Genomic DNA, 18,422 nt, shown 5'->3' on the forward strand with positions numbered 1-18,422 from the left:
CCATATCTTCTGTGAGCTCGTTCATAAAAACATCCTCTGCTTTTGGGTTCAGTTCTCCTCTTTGGTGTTCAATGTTTTAAAAAGTTTATTATCTGTACATTTATAGACAGCCTCTTCCTCCCCTGGATTCTCACACATACCACAGTCATTCTGTGTTCCTGGCAGTACCTCTGTGGGATCCAGCTAGCCCCTGTCTCACCATCCTTAGCAAGAGTTCCCTTAGGGCCTTGACAACTCTGTCTTCAAGATTCTGCTGTACCTCTTTCCAATCTTTCCCACCTTCCAGACCATTGCCGCACCTCAACACAATATAGCCCACTGGTCAGAGACGTTTGCTGTAGGTGCCTAAAAGGACAGAGTTTCCCAATTGTCCAGACACTTTGACAGGAGCTAGAAAAGAGTTTGGGTAACAGATGCATGAACACCAGCTGGCTGTAACCAAGATTTGGTGGAATGTCAGCTGCAGAGACCGACATCTGTATATCTCTGCCCTGGTCTAACACTTTAATATTGAATGGTATTTGGCATAATCTCTGAGTTGGCATTTGGGTTATCTGCTTACACCAGGGAGACCTGGCTATGCAGAGGCACTTGGGCTTTTGCCATCCCATTAAATATCTTTGAGGTACCTAAGAGTATTTTAATACGGAATGTATCATGGGATATGGGATCCTGCCAATTTGATAATTGAATGGGGGGAGCTGATGTTTATTTTAACAAAACCAAATCCCTTCTTGACAAGTCTTTTTTTTTTTTTTTTTTTTTTTTTTTGCATTATGAGAGAAGAATTGCATTATGAGACACCCTTCAGAAGCAGGCTATCACCCACTCATTTCTGATTCATGCCTCCAGCTGGTGTTCCACCCTCTCATACGTCCCTGGCACTGTCACTACCCAGTGGGGAAAGATAGAATGCCACCACAACTTCCCATTTGAGTTCTCTCTGCTGGTTCTTTACAACTGGTAGTTTGCTCAACACTCTATTTGGTATTGATATTCAAAAGTAGTAGCAACAATAAAAAGAATGATCCATGGTGAAAGTAGTGGAAGGAAGACTTTGTTCTATATATTTTCCTTTCTTTTATGTAAAAGTTATTTGTAGGTTAAGATAATTTTAAGAGGATATGTATTCAAATTATTTTTTAAAGTAATATTTACAAATTTATTTCAGTTTAATTTATTCCTCTTATTTTGGGTTCTAAGCAATGGCATCAGTAGAGTTTTGGTAGACAGCTCCATAGATTGCTGCCCTAGATACCTAGGACCATCATTCATGTATCAAATGCATATTTGAGTGTCAAACTCTGTCCTGGGTGCTGGGAAATTCAGTAGTGAACAACATAGATGAGGTTCCCTCTTCATACAATCAAACAAATGATAAACACATAATCCAATAAATCCAACAAGAAAATATCAGATAGGTCCAAATGCTATGAAGACTCCAGACTTTAAAAGCAGCTCCCCAAAGAGTGTTTCAAGTTAATCCCAAGGGTTCAGTGGACAATATATGCAGAATATAGCTTTCTGTTCTGTCAGCAAAGGCCTGGAAGAAACATCAGGGGGGAAGAGCACAAGGCATGGTCTGATTCCCTAAAGAAAAGAGCTTCCATCACTTTCTTAGCATCCCATCCAATCTTTCCACATCTTCCCCCTCACCTGGCAGCTGAGCAGATACTACAGAAATGGTGCTCAATTGCAGGCAGAGGGGTGGGTGGGGGTAACCATAGAAGCTGAGAGACTAAATGCATAAAGCCTCACCACATTTTACAACTATGTTGTAACTAGCTTAAAAATGATTAAAAAAAAAAAAAAGTTTCCTTCAGAAAATGTGAAAATTGGAAGAAGGTTGCCTGTTTGTAATCATCAAAAGCTTTCAGCTCCAGGGTGAGGAAAAAGTCATTTTTGATGCATTTACAAATGGAATGATCCAATCCTGAAATAGCTACTCTTTTGTCTCCCCCCTCTGCTAATATTTCTCTGCTATAATAGACTCTTTCCCTCCCATGGACAATTGAGGGGAAGTAGTTACCTAAGATTTCCCTTCCTCTTCTCATTTTATATATATTTTTTGCCTGTAAAATGTTCTGCAGGTATGTCCTCAAGCCAGTTTGTCCCTGTACTTGGTACTTTGTGTGTGACTGCCATGACTGAGGGTCATTCCAACTTTGATATGCTTTCCCATCCTCATGCAAAGCAATTAGCAGAAAAGTTGTTAATCAGGGGAACACCTGCAGTCACCTTCTGCTTGATCTTGTTGGCATTAGTCACTGTGCCATTGTGGTGAATTGAATGATGTCTCCAGAAGATAGATCCAGGTCTTAACCCACAGGACTGTGACTGAAATCTTATCTCTAAGAAAGGTCTTAGCAGAGAAAGTAAGCTCAGTATCTCAAGATGAAATAATCTTGAGCCCTAAACCCAATGAAAAAATATCTTTATGAGGCATGCAGAGAAGATGAAGAGGCTACAGAGGCTACAATGGCAACAGCTCTCTACAGAGCCTAGAGTGCCGTGGCCACAAGCCCAGGAATGCTAACAGCTTCCAGAAGCTGGAAGATGCCCGTGCGGACATCTTGATTTTGAACTTCTCCAAAACTGTGAGAGAATACATTTCTGTTGTCTTAAGCCCCCAGGTTTGTGGTAATTTGTTATGGAAGCCCTGGGAAACTAATACAGTCAATCTAGGTAGTAAATTCCATAAAAGCAGGGCCTAAGCAATATCCTGGGTTTGTGTCCCATAGACAAGGCCAAATAGATATGATTTGATCAGGCGAGTTTGAGAATGGGGGTTCATTATAAAAGCATCTGTTGTAGAAATATCCCAATTTCTAGCATTTGTGTGACAGCTCAAGCAAAGTAAGGACAACCATATTTCTCTGTTAGAAGAAATGAACTGAAGATTTTTAGGGTACCGTTTAGTTAGCTCACAGCAGTCATACTTGTAAGGGCCTGACAGCAAACCAAGAAATTAAATAAAGCCAGTTTACGCCTACATTTTTCCTACAGATGTTCCTTCTCTCATAGAGATGTCCTTATATACACAAAACTCAATTTCTCACCCCAGTGCTTAGTTCACCTCAGACTGTTTAATCAGCACAGCGATGCTGTGTGGATTCGCTATTCCTTTCATGCTGAAAAGAAAGTGACCTTGGAACTCTCTGGCACTTGAGCCACCATAAATTTCTTGCATTGCCAGAGAACAGCACAGGCCAACTGCAGGGAGCGGTTGTTTTATTTTTTCAAATACTGATGAAAGGCTGTTGTCTTGTGGTAATTCAGTTTCAGATTTGCCAGGGGGGAAAAAAAAAAAGTAAAGAAAGAAAGAAAGAAAGATTCCCTCTCACTTCTCAGTAATAAAACTGGGTGGCTGGGAAAATGCAAAGACACCAAGAGAAACATTCATCAAGGTATAGATGCTATTTCATGAAAACAAAATATGCCAGACCAGTGACACAGAGTCATAAGCAGCTGTTTGATCTTGCTCTCCTTGTTTTGAGTTCCATGTCCAGAATGGGCAATGTTCTTACTGCAAGGGTTCATCCTGTCAACTGCTATAAACAGCCATATGCCATAAAATGAGAGTTTCTACTTCCTCTGCTATTCTCTCTGGAACACAATTCAGTCCCACCTCAGGCTCTTATGAAACCCCAAGGCTTCTCTGGCTGTTAGAAAGGCAGCACACCATGAGACCATACAGATGACATAACTTGGGAATTACCTTTGGAGGCATAGAACCCTGTCCTGTAAGCCAGACTCTGGTGGAAGGCAGCTGTAGATTTCAAAATATGCTCCAGGAAAGCCTCCATTAGTATGAGTTATTTCAAATGCTTATTATACTCTATACCTTTAGAATACATTGATGAGGAAAATAGCATGGATGAATAATTCTACTACATTCTGACGTTTAGGTCTTATTGGAAAGAAATCTTCCTTAAAGCTAGTGGAACTAGACTACAGTCAGCAGAATGACTCAGAGATAGTTCAGGATTGAATGCAAATTTTAAACTTTCTGAGAAGAACTAGCCATGAAAGTCTAACAATTTTAGAGAGGAAGTCTCACACTCAATAATATTTTAAAAAATTCATTCATTCTATAACTATGAATAGTGCACCCACCATTTGACCAGAAGTACATATGTATTATGAAAGAAAAATGTATAATACAAATTTCATCTTCCATGCTCTACAATCTACTAGAGAATAACAGGCATGCTTTCCTGAAAAGTTAAAAAAAAATATTAAGAGCAATCACAAAGCAGTACCTAGTTAATGGACTAAAGAATCAGACATAAAATAAGTTATGTGTTTAAAGATAAGGAAGATATGGCCTGATGATCTGGTAAAGGACCTTGGGTCTTCTTTCAAGCAACCTGGGTTCAAACTCCCCCTTTTTTTCCTGCCCCTTCCTAGCTATGGGTTTTGGGCCAATAAGTTAACAACCTCTATGAGCCTCAACTTCATCAGGATGTCTTTGTTGGATTGTTAAGGTGTTTGGAAAATGAGATAAAGTGTATATGCCCTACCTTTCACATAATGTGTCTTCAAATACATTGTTGCCTCCTCATTACTGCTTCTCTTCTCTAGCCCACATTTTCCTAAGAAAGGATACTCTGGTTCAGATTTTCCTGAAGTGTTTCACAGTCCTTGGGATAGCATTTGTGAAAATACTAGGTGTTGTGAGTAGGGAGTGCTAATTAAAAAAATCAAAAAACACAAAAGGTGCTGAACAGAGGGTTCCCATCATCCATATGGTCCAAAAAGTTGGTCAAATTTCTGTCTTATCATAGAGTTAGTGTTAGTAATAACCAGACCCCAATTTAGGCCTCAAAATGGGTCTTTTGTAGAAAATCCCCTTCCCTAAATTCAGGTCTCATCTCCTTGATTATGTTAATTATGTTTGAGCATAAAGTTAGCTCTAAACTTCCCAGTCCCCAGGGGAACAATGGAAACACAGCAGATTATATAATTTTCATTGACTGATAAAAAGGACATGTGGAGGCTTTCTGGAGATTAAATTCCAAGATTTAAAAGCTGTAGTTATAAAAAATTGAGAATGCCTTTATAAATTACATTCAAAAGTGTGCCTTATCTCTTGACCTCCCATGTGTGGCTTCCAGCTCTTCTAGAAATGTTTGGGGTTGAGGTAGAAAAATACGCACCTGGTGGATATAACCTTTAGGACATTATGACTCAGGAGGAAACTTTGTAAGATCCAGATGTGTATACCTAAGAATGGAAATAAATGTGAACAACATTAGCATTTGTGAGATAAATGGAGAATGGAGTGAAAACAGGGCAAAGAAATTAATCTACAGTAACTTTCATCAAGAAAATCTTCATAAACTTGGGGCGCCTAGGTAGCTCATTGGGTTAATTCTCTGCCTTTGGCCCAGGTCATGATCTCAGGGTCCTGGGATCGAGTCCCGTATGGTCTCTGCTCAGCAGGGAGCCTGCTTCCCCGCCTCTGCCTGCCTCTCTGCCTACTTGTGATCTCTCTCTCTCTGTCAAATAAGTAAAATCTTAAAAAAAAAAAAAAAGAAAGAAAGAAAGAAAGAAAATCTTCATAAACTCATAAGGTATGAGCAGCAATGGATATTTAGAGATTAGGATAAGGCCAAAGATATTGACCCAGGCCAGATGCTTAAATTTAGGATGGTTTTTGTGAAAGAATAGATTGAGGTGATCTACTGGTTGAATTCCAGGTAAATGTAAGGAAATTTTGACCCATTTTTTCAGCCGACCAAAGGTATAGCTGGATTCATCCACAAAGGAATTTTCTTCAATAACCAAAGAAAGTGAGCACAATCATTCTTGTGTTAGATAGAAAATAGAGAGGGCCCAAGAGGAGATTGGCTGATCCTAGAATCACTTTCTGTCTTATAAAGTATTTTGCAGTTTAAGGAGTAGAAGTATTATCTTAGAGAAGTCACAAAGTGGTCAGATTTCTACAAGAAACAAAAATATATGGAAAAAAAAACCTCAGAGACAAAATCATTGAGTGATGATGCTTCTTCACTGTTCCATTGAGTAGAAATGATGAAAAATCACCCAGTGTAGAAAAGTGGTAAAGCCTTCCGCTCTGGCAGTCTTGATGGTCAGTTTTCCCATGGATACACTGATTGCCAGCTTACTGTGAGGAAAAATCAAAACCAATAAGTTGTACATTTTTTCTTTGTTTCTGATTTATGAGAAGTTGAAATATTCAAAATGAGCTGGTCCTTCTTTAATGCAGTTATTTACCTTGACTGTCCATTAAAACCACCTAGAGAGCTTTCAAAAATCCACATGCCTGGGTCAATCCCATTCTCTGGCATCATTGTTTGAAAACATGCCCAAGTGATTCCAATGGGTTACAAAGGCTGGGATTAGTATGATTATTTATATTCCTATAACTGGAAATAGTAACATCAATAGTGAAGAATGTGGCTGACTAAAAATTCATGGTAATTGTAAGAAGTGGAGTCTGTTTCCCTATTCTTGAGTCTAGGTTGCCTCTGTTGTTTATTTTACTCAGTAGGATGTGGTAGAGTGACATGATGTGAGTCTCAGAGCTTTAGTACACTTTCTGTCTTCCTTTTTCAGAATATTCTCTTTGCCTTGTAAGGAACCCTAGGCTAGACTATTAGATCATGAGTGATCACATATAGAGATGCCTAATTACTAGGCAGCACCAGCCTCCAGCCATGTGAGAGGAGTCATCTTGGCTCATCCAACCAAAATGACCCATTCCACCTGAGCCTGATCAAACTGTATAAGAGCTTTGCCATCTTTCTCCCTTTTGCATAAAGAAACGGGTTACCATGCCATGAGAATGCTCAAGAAACCAATGGCAAGTTCTATATGGTAAGAATCAGAGTTTTCTTGCCAATAGCCGTGTATGTGTGGCATATTAGGAGCAGATCCTCTAGTCCCAGCCAAGCTTTCAGATGAATGCTGCTCCTACCAAGATTCTGATGGTAACTTCATGAGAGATCCAAGCAAAATCCACTGAGTTAAGCTTCTCCCAAATTCTTGACCTACAGAAACTATAAGAGAATGGTTTTCATTTTAAATCATTAAGTCTAGGAGCCATTTGTTATGCAGCAATAAATAACTAAAGCAAGGACCTTTATTTCTGCAAGGACTGCACCTGAGAAAATAGGCCTACTGTGTCAAGTTAAAACCTGTAGGCAGAAGGAGAGTAATTTAGTATCTAGGATTAAAGGTCATGGTCTAAGGTCAATGGCATGGTGGTGAACTAGATAACAGTGCTTTGTAGCCTGGTGAAATGGAAAATGGTATACCTATTAGGAGTGCCAGGTGGTTATCCTAGCAGATGCTAATCCTGTCTAGGAATAGAATTTAGTCCTGCCAGAGGTGAAGATCTGCTACTAGATAAGGATTTAGGAACTTCAGTTATATAGATTGGAAAACTGCAGGTTAATAGATTGACCATTATACACATCTCCCAGAACTAAGAAACCACTTAGTTTAAAGGAAAAAACATAAAAACTCATGTTAAGAGGTGATAAAGAGAAATGTATCATGTCGGGGCCAAATTCAAGCTAAGCCCCAAATTAAGAAAGGAAAGGGAGTTGAGAGAATGAAAAGAAAAGTTATGCAACAGAATCAGGATGGAGAAAAAAAAGAAGGCATAAATGAGGAGAACAACATTTGAAAATAACTAATACGTTTTTTAAAACAAAGAAGTCAGGAGGTTTTGTTCTCTCGTAACGGCTGTTGACTATAACCAAGCATGTCATGATCTACAATAACACCAGGAAAAATAGGGATAAAATGTAGAGGTACAATGAAAGTGAATAATTTCAGAGAAGGACGCTAACATGTGAATTTTGAACAGATTGCCAGTTTCTATGAAAACTGTGAGAAGAGCCCACATACAAAGTGGAGTGGAAAGCTGCAAACAGCTCAGAAGCTAAGTAGAAGCAGAGGAGCAAAAATAAATAAATATTAAGTTACTCAAATAGAGGTCTACAGGCTATGGAATTTTATTTTGAGATGGGAGTCTTTGTGGTTTTCTTAGCCAGAAGGAGTAGTTAAATACTTAATGCTGAGGGAAAGCACAGACAAGGGGAGATTGCTGGGTTCTCCACCTCATGTTCCAGACACTCAAAATTGCATTGGTCAGCCGTACAGAGTTTCAGTTACGTAAGAGAATAAGCATTAGAGATCCAGTGTACTACAAGGTGACTATAGTTAGCAACATTATATTGTGTACTTGAAATTTACTGAGAGGGTAGATTTTGTGTTCTTTCACCATACACAAAAGAAAAGGAAAACAAAAGGAGATGGTATCTATGCAAGGTGATGGTTATGTTAATTAGCCTGATATTGTGATTATTTCACAAAATACATGCATATCAAAACATCAAGTTGTGGCACCTGGGTGGCTCAGTGGGTTAAGCCTCTGCCTTCAGCTCAGGTCATGATCCCAGGGTCCTGGTATTGAGCCTCGCATTGGGCTCTCTGCTCAGCAGGGAGCCGGCTTCCTCCTCCCTCTCTCTGTCTGCCTCTCTGCCTACTTGTGATCTCTGTCTGTTAAATAAATAAATAAAAATCTTAAAAAAAAAAAAAAAAAGAAAACATCAAGTTGTGTACCTTACATACGTACAATTTTTATTTGTCAATTCTATCTCAAGAAAGCTGGAAAAAAATTGTAACAAATGACATCCCCATAAGCAGTCTTCAATAGGAACATTCCAAGAGGGTATCTTTAAATAAATGGAGCCACAATTAAAATAAATGAAAAAATAAATTGAAAATGAAGGGAAGAAAGATAAAAACCAAAAGCTGTTACAGGAATATGCATCAAAGGAGGAATTAATCTGGTTAGCAGAAGAATATTTATATTTATACTTTCGAAAAAGCAACACTATTACTAGTGGAAAAATCAATATTAGACTCCAGGACGTCTGACTTCAAAGTCTATGCTTTTAACCATCATGTGATTCTACCAAATAAAACTGAAAAATAAGGAAGAAACAGAACTTAATGGCTTAAGAATTTAAATTTTGCTGTATTTTCTGTATAGGTCTATCTTGCTATCTATCTATTCAAGAATTGTTTCTTTGAATAAATCAGGTAGATCTATAAAGCTAACTAATTCACACATATCAGAGGGAAAAAAAGGAAAATATAAGCATACTACAAATTAGAAGAACAAGGAACTAGTCAAAAATCTGAAGACAATATTAGAAGATCATAGGGGAAGAGCTTGTTCAATTATACAAATATATCTGAAAGCCTGGTAGAAATTGAAAATATGAGTTATTACATACTGACTCAAGAATGATAAAAACAACCTTAAATAAACCAGTAGCCATAGGCTAAAGTGAAACAGTTGTAAAAGCATTGTATAACAAGCCCCCGGAAACAGATGCTGGGCCCAGATGGTTTCATGGGCTCAATTCTATGAATATTTCCAAGAATATATAAATCCAACCTTATTAAAATTGTCCCATAGAATATAGAAAGAAAAAAGCGCTTCCAAATATTTTTCCTTTAGTCAAGATAACTTTTATGTCATCCTTTCCCAAAAGGTAAAAATAACATAGAATGACAGAATGACAGAGGAAAATCCAGCCTACTCTCAGTATGAAGCCAAAAAGATCCCTTTAAAATATGGATTGTTCTAGGGAACTACTAAATTTATATGTCTAATCTCCTGGATTGATCCTCTATTTTTTTTTTTTGTCTTTTTAAAAGAATATTTTTAATCTTCTTCTTCAGGTTCTACTTTCTGTAATTATTCTTAAACTTACTCCTCTAGCCTTTGAATGAGCTCATTAATTTCTACTATTTATTTATTTTTAATTTTCAAGGACTCTATATAGCTTTCTGATTTTTCTTTTTTATATAGCATTCTATTCCTATTTCCTGGGTATCATTTCTTCTCTTGTCTATGTGAATATATTAAATGTAGGAGTTTTCGTGCCCCTCCCCATTTTATAATTATAGAAACAGGAAACTTATAATGGTGAAATCCTACTGGAAGTAAGAGCTAGGGGGAAGAAAGTCTTTAATTTTTTATTTTATATCCTTTGGTACTATTTGAATCTCTTACAATATATATGTATTACTTTTATAATGATATTAATAATAACAATAATAATAATAATGGGGAGAAAGAGCAGACGGAGGAAGAGAATTCATTAGATAAGCTTCTTGACCTTTGACCAGTACATTTATAATGCTTATGGAGCACCAAGAAAAGGAATCTCTTTATTGCCAACAGAGGCCTGGACAGAGAATTCAGGTTTCATCAGGCAACTTAATGTCCCTCTGCATTCTATAGTAGTTCTTCTATGCATAATTTAGAATCTTCGTAATGAGTTCTACTAACCTTGTATTATCTATTGCAGAGTGGGACTTTGATGAAGGTTTTTAATGTGATCTGGACTTTCATTCATCTGTAATTATGCCATTTGTGTCTTGCATTGCAATCTTAAGTCCTCTCATCCTCTCAGACAGGAATCTAAGGAGTAAACTCCCAATTATCCTCATTTGGTAGTTTCCACCTTGACTACTGGGTCTCAGAAATGACCTTGTTTCCTTGCATAAAATTAGGAGTTTTCTTGGCAAACACAAGGAGGGAGTCTGAGCCATCACGCCAAAGGAGTGTATGGCAAAGCAAGGGTACTTGAGGATATGTGTCCAAGTTGGACAGTTTGGGCCAAGCTCACATGTATCATGTCTGAGGCAATTTGGGGCAGACCACTCTTGGCGTAGGCCAGTTTTCCGTATGTCAGTTTGCTTATGCAGATACCAAAAGCACAGACCATGTACAGAAGATAGTGAGTAGTCAGACCCTGAAATTCTGCATCCAGCTGACAGACCACCACAGAGGAGGGTCGTGGGTGCTGCCAAGAGCTGATTTTTTCACCAAGGTTCTGCCAGGAATTTCAGACTCATTACGGTCCCTCCACCCTCGGCTTCTACTTGCCCTGCCAGTTCCCATAGCTCAGGGCTCTGTGGGTTCTGACACTAATTCTAAAGAGTGCCTCCATCCTGCTCCTTTCTGTTTTGTTCTATTTTCTGCTGTAGAATCTTTAGGAAATTTCTTCTCGTCATTACTATAGGACTTATGCCCATTTACCACTGGCAACATTGAGAAGTAGAAAATAATAAAATAATAAATAAATAATAGTAAATAAAATAAATAAATAAAATGATAAAATACTGATGCCTTTCGCATCAAGTACACTCAACCAAAGTTGGTTCTAGCCTTTGAGATCTTCATTTCTATTCACTGTTCATGCATTCAACAAACATTTATTGTTTAATTACTATATACCAGGTGCCCTTCTAAGCACCAGGGATATTATGGTGAACAAAAGAGTCAAAATCACTGCTTTCATAGAGGATCTATTTTACTAAATGTGCCCAAACATCAGAGCTTTTATTTAAAAAAAAAAATTATTTATTAGAGAGAGTACAAGCAGGAGGGGCAGAGAGAGAGGGAGAGAGAATCTCAAGCAGACTCATGTTGAGCCCAGAGCCTGATGTGGGTCTCGATCTCAGGATGTTGAGATCACGAGGTGAGCCAAAACCAAGAATCGGAAGTTCAACCAACAGTGCCACACTATCCAGGAATCCCCAGAATCAAAGCTTTTAATAGAATATAGTATTTCTTGTTCCCAAAGTAATTATCTTTAAACAGGTAATCTTTAAACAGGTGCTCACAGAATACCCAAGATTTTAAGGAATTAAGTCAAATGATAAGTCAAACAATTGGGGCACTCTATGATCTATTACAGGAAATGTGGCAGTGGTGGAACATGTCTTTAAGAATAATAAATGTTTCGGGCACCTGGGTGGCTCAGTCGGTTTAGTTTCTGCCTTCAGCTCAGGTCATTATCCCAGAGTCCTGAGATCAAGTCCCACATTGGGCTCCCTCCTCAGGAGGTCGTCTGATTCTCTCTCTCTACCCTTCACCCCTGCTTGTGATCTCCCTCTCTCTCAAGCTCTCTCTCTTACTCTCAAATAAATAAATAAAATCTTAAAGAAAAAAGAATAATAAATGTTTTTGTTAGGCTATTTTATTGTCCTAAAGCAACATGTTACAGCAGAGAGAGCCGTGGATTTGGCATCCATGGTATAGTTTTTGGCAAGTTATTTCATGACTTTCAGCATTGGTCCCCCCTAGTCAACACCCTGTAAAAAGGGAATTGTAATACCCATTGAGGAGAAGTTGTGAGATATATATTTAGAAGCCTGGGTAAGCCTGGTGCAAAGTAAGAGCTCGGTATATGGGTGTCCACTCTGTAGAAAGGGGGTGGGGTGGGCAGAGCTCTTGATTCCAGCATCCAAGTCCTGCAGATCTTGAGGGACTGTGCCTATGCCTTGTGGGAAGAGCATCTGGGGGCAGACAGGGGAGCCCACCCAGATGCATGGCCTCAGGCTGGGGGCTGGCCACTTCCCAGTTAGCTCTTCTGATTCAGGAAGCCCTTTACTGGAGCCATTTTCTTATGAAGCTGCCTTTATTTGCCCACTGCTGTGTGTTTAGAATGTGAGTCTGTGCTAACTTAATGCAGATCCTTTTAGTGACTCACTGGTGTCCTCAGGATAAAGATGGAGAAAAGACACTTTTCCTCCCTTTGGAGGAATAAGAGGAGCAGCTCATGCTGAACGATACCGAGGTTGACTGAGGACATACACGTGCGTTTTATAGCAGCTTAATTTATTTTCCAGTATTATAAAAGTGAATTATAACCTCTTTGTTTCTCTGATTCAGTGGAAGAAGAACGGTTAGACACAAAGTGAAAGGTCTGTTAAATTGACTGTGCTGGGGGAAGCTCCTTGCAACAGCCCTAACGGAGGTTTATGTGGGATGATGTAAGAAGGGGAGACCTGAGGCATAAATTTGGAGCCTCCTGAAGGGGACTTGAAACTTGTGTTCACAGAGGCCAGGATGAGATTCAGTTCCCACAGCCTTCAGTGGAAAGTTCATGCTGGTCAAAATAATAATAATAGTAATAAAATAAAATAAAAAAATAATAATACAAATAGATAGCTAAGGGTATCTTTCATGAAAAAGAGACAAGTGACCTATGGACTCAGTATCTCAAGTCAGAGTAACCATATGATTCAGGTTGGCCATTTCTACTCTGTCAGGAAAAAAGAGAAAGAAAGGAAATAGCAAAATTCCTACATGATATTCATTTTGCGCTAAAATTAGGGGAAAATATCTTTAAAGTTTTCTGTTCATCCCAATGATGGATATATTTTTGTATTTAGACATGTTGACAACAAAAATATATGTGTATGTTAGAATATGAGGACTTTGCAATGACAGTTATTAGGTCTTAAAAGCACTGGAAGGTTTTTTTTTTTTTAATTTTATATGTTATCAAAATGATATCTAATACCCTTGAGAGGGAAGAAACATACTCCCTAGAAAGAAAAATCTTTATTTTAATATAACTTTAAGAAACCTCAAAATTTCTTAGTAAAAGACTGTAAAATTACTGAGTTCTATTTGAATTGCTTGAAAGGCATCCTCAGAATGGATTTAAGTAGAATTTCTTGGTTGCAGAGTTCACACGTTAGCTCTCTTTGACTGGGAAAAGACTTTAGATCAAACCATTGGCATTTAGGATAAAGGCAAAGAAATAAAGCTTCTCTCTGCTAGATAGGTTACAAACCTATCTATTTGAGTAGTTATGAAAAGCAAATTTGTAGTGTTGCTTGTCTGTAATTTGTTAAAACAATGGTAACAATGGAAAATTAAGACCTCACTTTCATATTTTATGCATATATATGTAATTTTAAATGCATAAAATGCCTATCTATTTATATATAGGTATATTTTATATATTTACATATATATATCCATATCTCCATATCCATCCATATATATATCTCCATATATAGATAAGGGTGCTTGCTTCTAACCTGTGGTGTGAGAGGGATGGGGTGTTAAATGATTCCTACTGATGTGAAATTTAATTGCTCTCCTGATTTCTTCTACTTACTGAGATTTATGGGATAGAGGAAGGAAACCTTGGACTCTCCAATGTCTAGATTCTTCTCAACTGCTGAAGGATGAGTGCCTGAGTTGAGTGAATGTTTGTCTAGTACCTAAGTAATGGCAGGATGTGAATTGAGGCCTGTTTGAAATAGAGTGTCTCAAGGCTTTGGTCATAGCATCCCAGGTGGGACCCAGGGTTCTATCAAATTGTCAACAGGAAGTTCAGCAAGTTCATAAGAATAATATGATTATTTGGTTCACACACAATTCACAAGTTTGAAATGTTAGATTAGTTTTAATTTTCACAGAAATACTCTAGACACTAAATATTTTTCTCAAAAGTTTTGCATGTGCTTAAAGAATTGTGTTGGTCAGTTCATCTTGACTGATTTTATATTCATAGAAGGGATTGGTCTTAGCAATGGGATTTTCAGAAGTCTAACATGAAAATCAATCACTTGAATTTTGTTTCCTGTGAAATTGTCTTTGATTCTTACTGGTATATACTGTTATATTTCAACTGATGAAAATGGATGAATGACTTAGAAATACATCATTAAAGATAAAAATGCTATTAAAAACTTGAGTTTATATTCAGATAAAATCATGACATAAATAGTAAATAGGTGCTCAGTGTGAAGACAGAATGTGAATTTATGTAGACTGGAAATTTCACATGTGTTGCTAAAAATGAACAGTATAAATGGGAATTGCAGTTGTCAATACTAAAAAAATCAAAATTTCGTTGGACTAGTGAGGTTTCCAATTCCAAAAATGAAACTTTTGCAAATATGTTATGAAGCCATCTATGTTTTCATGTCATTTTTAAATAAATTAAAGAAACTTGTATTTATTTTTCAAATCAAATGCAACGTAATGGATCAGGACAAAATGGAAAATTTTATCCCCTAAGTCAAAGAAGAGATAAGAATGAGAGATGCATAATTCAGTTTTTCTCTTACAGCAAAAACTAATATCAATCTTATTATTGCCAAAATGCTTGTAAAATGAGCCTTAAAATTAACAATAAGTATAATGCACAGAAAGGAGGCTGCAGAACCCATTACCAGAACAAACCATTGCCAAAATTCCTTTATTCATTGATATTGTCAGATATTTCTAATAGTAGCAGGCCATTTTGATTAATGCAATACTAATTTGACTCAAAAGCATCTTGTCAAAGGAGTCTCTTTAGTCCCACCTTCCAGATAATCTGTTTCTCCCCCTTGAGTATTTTCAGATACCTGGCATACTTCCATGTGCACATATTGCTTGATGTTGTACCTCTGAGTATCACAAAATCATCATATTATAGGAACTGGGTGGGTATCGTAGGCAAATTTGTTTGAATCGGCTCAGTTCTTCCTGAGAGGTAACCATAATGCTAGTTGGTTTTCTTCCAAGTGAGTACAAATCATACTATACCTTTGTGATCAGAACTATGTAAAATTCACAGGCTTTTTTTTTTTTTTAAAGTTGATTTTATAGATACCAGTTGGGATTGAGCTGATCTGTATTTTCCTGTCCTTGTGTATTTGATTCAATGCAAAAGCCAATTTTCTTCATTTAGCTATGTCTATTTATTTTAGGATATTATTTGAACTTGAACACTCTGGTGTATTTTATTGTTCCTTGTGCTCTGCACCATTGTATTTACTCTCTAACTATTGTGACTCTGATAGCCAGTGATCCAATTTGCAGTTGGATGAAACCAGAAATGTACACAGTGCTTTCTACAGCACCTGCCCTTCTTTCTTACTCCTTTCTCTCTTGTGCAGAAGATGAGTTTGTGTGTTTTCTTTTTTCTACCGTTCCTCAAAGGATCTCATTTCCCCTAAGTTTTGGTGCCAAGCTATTGTCCTGTGATCTCTGTTTTCAGTCTGTTTTCACCTTGTACTCAACTCACAAGCCCTTGGTACCTCCTCACTTTCTTCAAAAAAGAGAAAAAAATCCAGCCATGCCAAATATATTAGAGAGAGACAGAATGTTTCCTGGATCTTTCAAAAGGAAAATGCAGAAGGGTTCATATTTTCTTCTACCCACCCACCAGCAGTTTGCTCCAGATTTCTTCCCCCCAGGGGATCTTAAAGTCCCCTCTGGCATTGCCAGCAGCTCTTCTCCCTATGCCCCCCCCCCCCCCAGAGTCTACACCTGGCCTCTATTACGCTTCTTCTTGTGGGGTTTTTGCTAACACTCCAAACACTTATTAAAGTGAGTCTTTCCAACAAATGCAATTCTCTAGTGAGAGGAGGTCTAATTGGCGGTGGGGGAGTCCCTTGTTACTATAGCAAGAAAGCAAGCAAGGAGAGAGGAGGGTGTATTTAATGCAAAACAGCTTCCCTGTGCTTAGTAGGAAAAGTATTTCTACCAGTAATTTGTGGATCTGGAGCTCCTCTAGCTTTTAGGGTCTAATTGTGTAAACTTCATTTGTTTCATTTGAAACTGGGCTGTCATTTCTTGTCAGGAGGAAAAAAAGAAAGAAAAAACAAAAGATCCTCCAACTACGCATTCATCCCCTGATCACCTGTCAGCCTCACAGGAACAAGCATTTCGCAATTTGTCCCTGCCCAGGCACTTCATCTTCAAGCAGAAACTGCATCTTAATTATAGCCTTTAATGGGCTGTTTCACTCCAGGATCAATATGTCTGACAAAAACCAAGCTCTGCTAAAAGCTCATTAATTCACATCCGACTAATTCAGGATTTGTGATTATTTTGGCAGAGACCAAGCTGAAGTGTACCTCTTGTACTGCTGCTTACAAAGGTTTAGCTTGGCCAATTAATTGGAAAGAACAGAGTTGCCAGGGAAGTATTTACAGAGTATCTATGTGCATGGGGCTAAAAGCCTGATGGTAGCTCCTCCACCGCTCAGTTACTACTAGGCAACCCCCTTAATGGCTGTTTTGTATTAGCCTCATGGACTTGGAAAAACTGCAAAGTGCACTGCCTTAAAAAGTGTCTTCAGATCCACTAATTTTATTGCTTTGTGGTTGATGCCTTTGATACATCGCATCACATCTACCCCGCCTCTGATTTCAGCCACAGCTCCAGTGGACATTTCCTCATGAGGTCAAATTCAACTCTGTAGGCAGAGTCCAGTCTCCAGCATAGGGTGTGCAGGTCTCCCCTGCTTTTTTTGCTCAGGGCTTCCTCTGAGTCTATAGAAAGAAAAGGCCAGAAGTAGAGGGGGCTAATGCCTGCAGAGAATAATGCTCTACCAGTGGGAGGTGGTGGATACACTGATAGACACTTCAGGAAGCATTCCATAGCTTCTCAGAAGTCCTGGCAGAAATGACCCCCTATGGCTGACAGCTGTGACCTTGATCATGTGCACTTGTATTGGCTTTTCCTGCATTCCTGTCTTACTCTCCCTGCTCTGTGGCATCACTTTCCAAATAAACTACTTGCCCCTGACTCTGCTTTTGGGGAAGCCCAAATTAAGACATCCACTCCTATAAAATTATGTATGAAAGTATGCATGTATTTGAAATGTTTGCTCATTTCAAATGAAATGCTCATTCCTTAATCCACTCATTCTTGGTAAGTACATTTCTTCCTTGTGCTTCCTGGGTTTGGGGCAGTCTTTGGGCAGTAGCTTCGAACAGGCAATGAGTAATATTTTTTTTCCTTGTCCACACTTACAAAACTCTTTTCCTTCTCTCTGATGTCCTTTTCTTGAGTTATCATAGTCCCTTCTGCAGCCCGCTATCCAGTTCTGATCTATCCCATATGCCATTCCTATGCCTCATCCTTTTCCTCAAAATCAGCATAAATTATCCCCTCTCCTACTTGATTTTCTGTTCAGTGTTCTGTTTCTTAGTAACATAACATCTATTAACTAATATGGTAGATGAATCCATGTCAGAAGAGCTCATGTATTTTTATATTACTCTGAAAAGGTAATAAGTATGTGGTTTAACCAGGTTTAACTAGGTTTAACTAAGGTTTAGTTAAAACCAGGTTTAACTAAGCAACTGGCGCCTTTCCATTATCACTCAAACAATGCCTGTATTTAAGCACATGTAGACATACCAAATGCTATTGTCTTCTTGAACTTCAAATGTTGTTCTCTGAATTCTGTGGATCTTCCTTCCTCTTCCCATTTAACTCCTTGTTAGTGTGATCCAGTGACCAGTAACAACTGTTATACCTGGAAGTCTTCTATTGATGTAGACTCTCAGGGGCCCACACTCATCTACTGAATCACAGAATCTGCATTTTTAAATGACCCCCCAGGAGATTCAGAAGCATGTTAAAGCCTTATAAACACGGCGACTGTTAGCGATTTTCCAGCTTCTAGACCTGGTTCTTTTCCTCATCTTCCACACTCTCCCAGGCAATGTCTCTGTCTCCTGGCACCAATTACAGTCATAAACTGGTAACTACAACAACTGATTTCCAACTCGGATTTCTGTTCCAAGCTCCTGCTTGTTTGTGTAGCTGTTTGACCACT

This window comes from Mustela lutreola, chromosome 9, assembly GCF_030435805.1.
Source record: "Mustela lutreola isolate mMusLut2 chromosome 9, mMusLut2.pri, whole genome shotgun sequence".
Classification (NCBI taxonomy): domain Eukaryota; kingdom Metazoa; phylum Chordata; class Mammalia; order Carnivora; family Mustelidae; genus Mustela; species Mustela lutreola.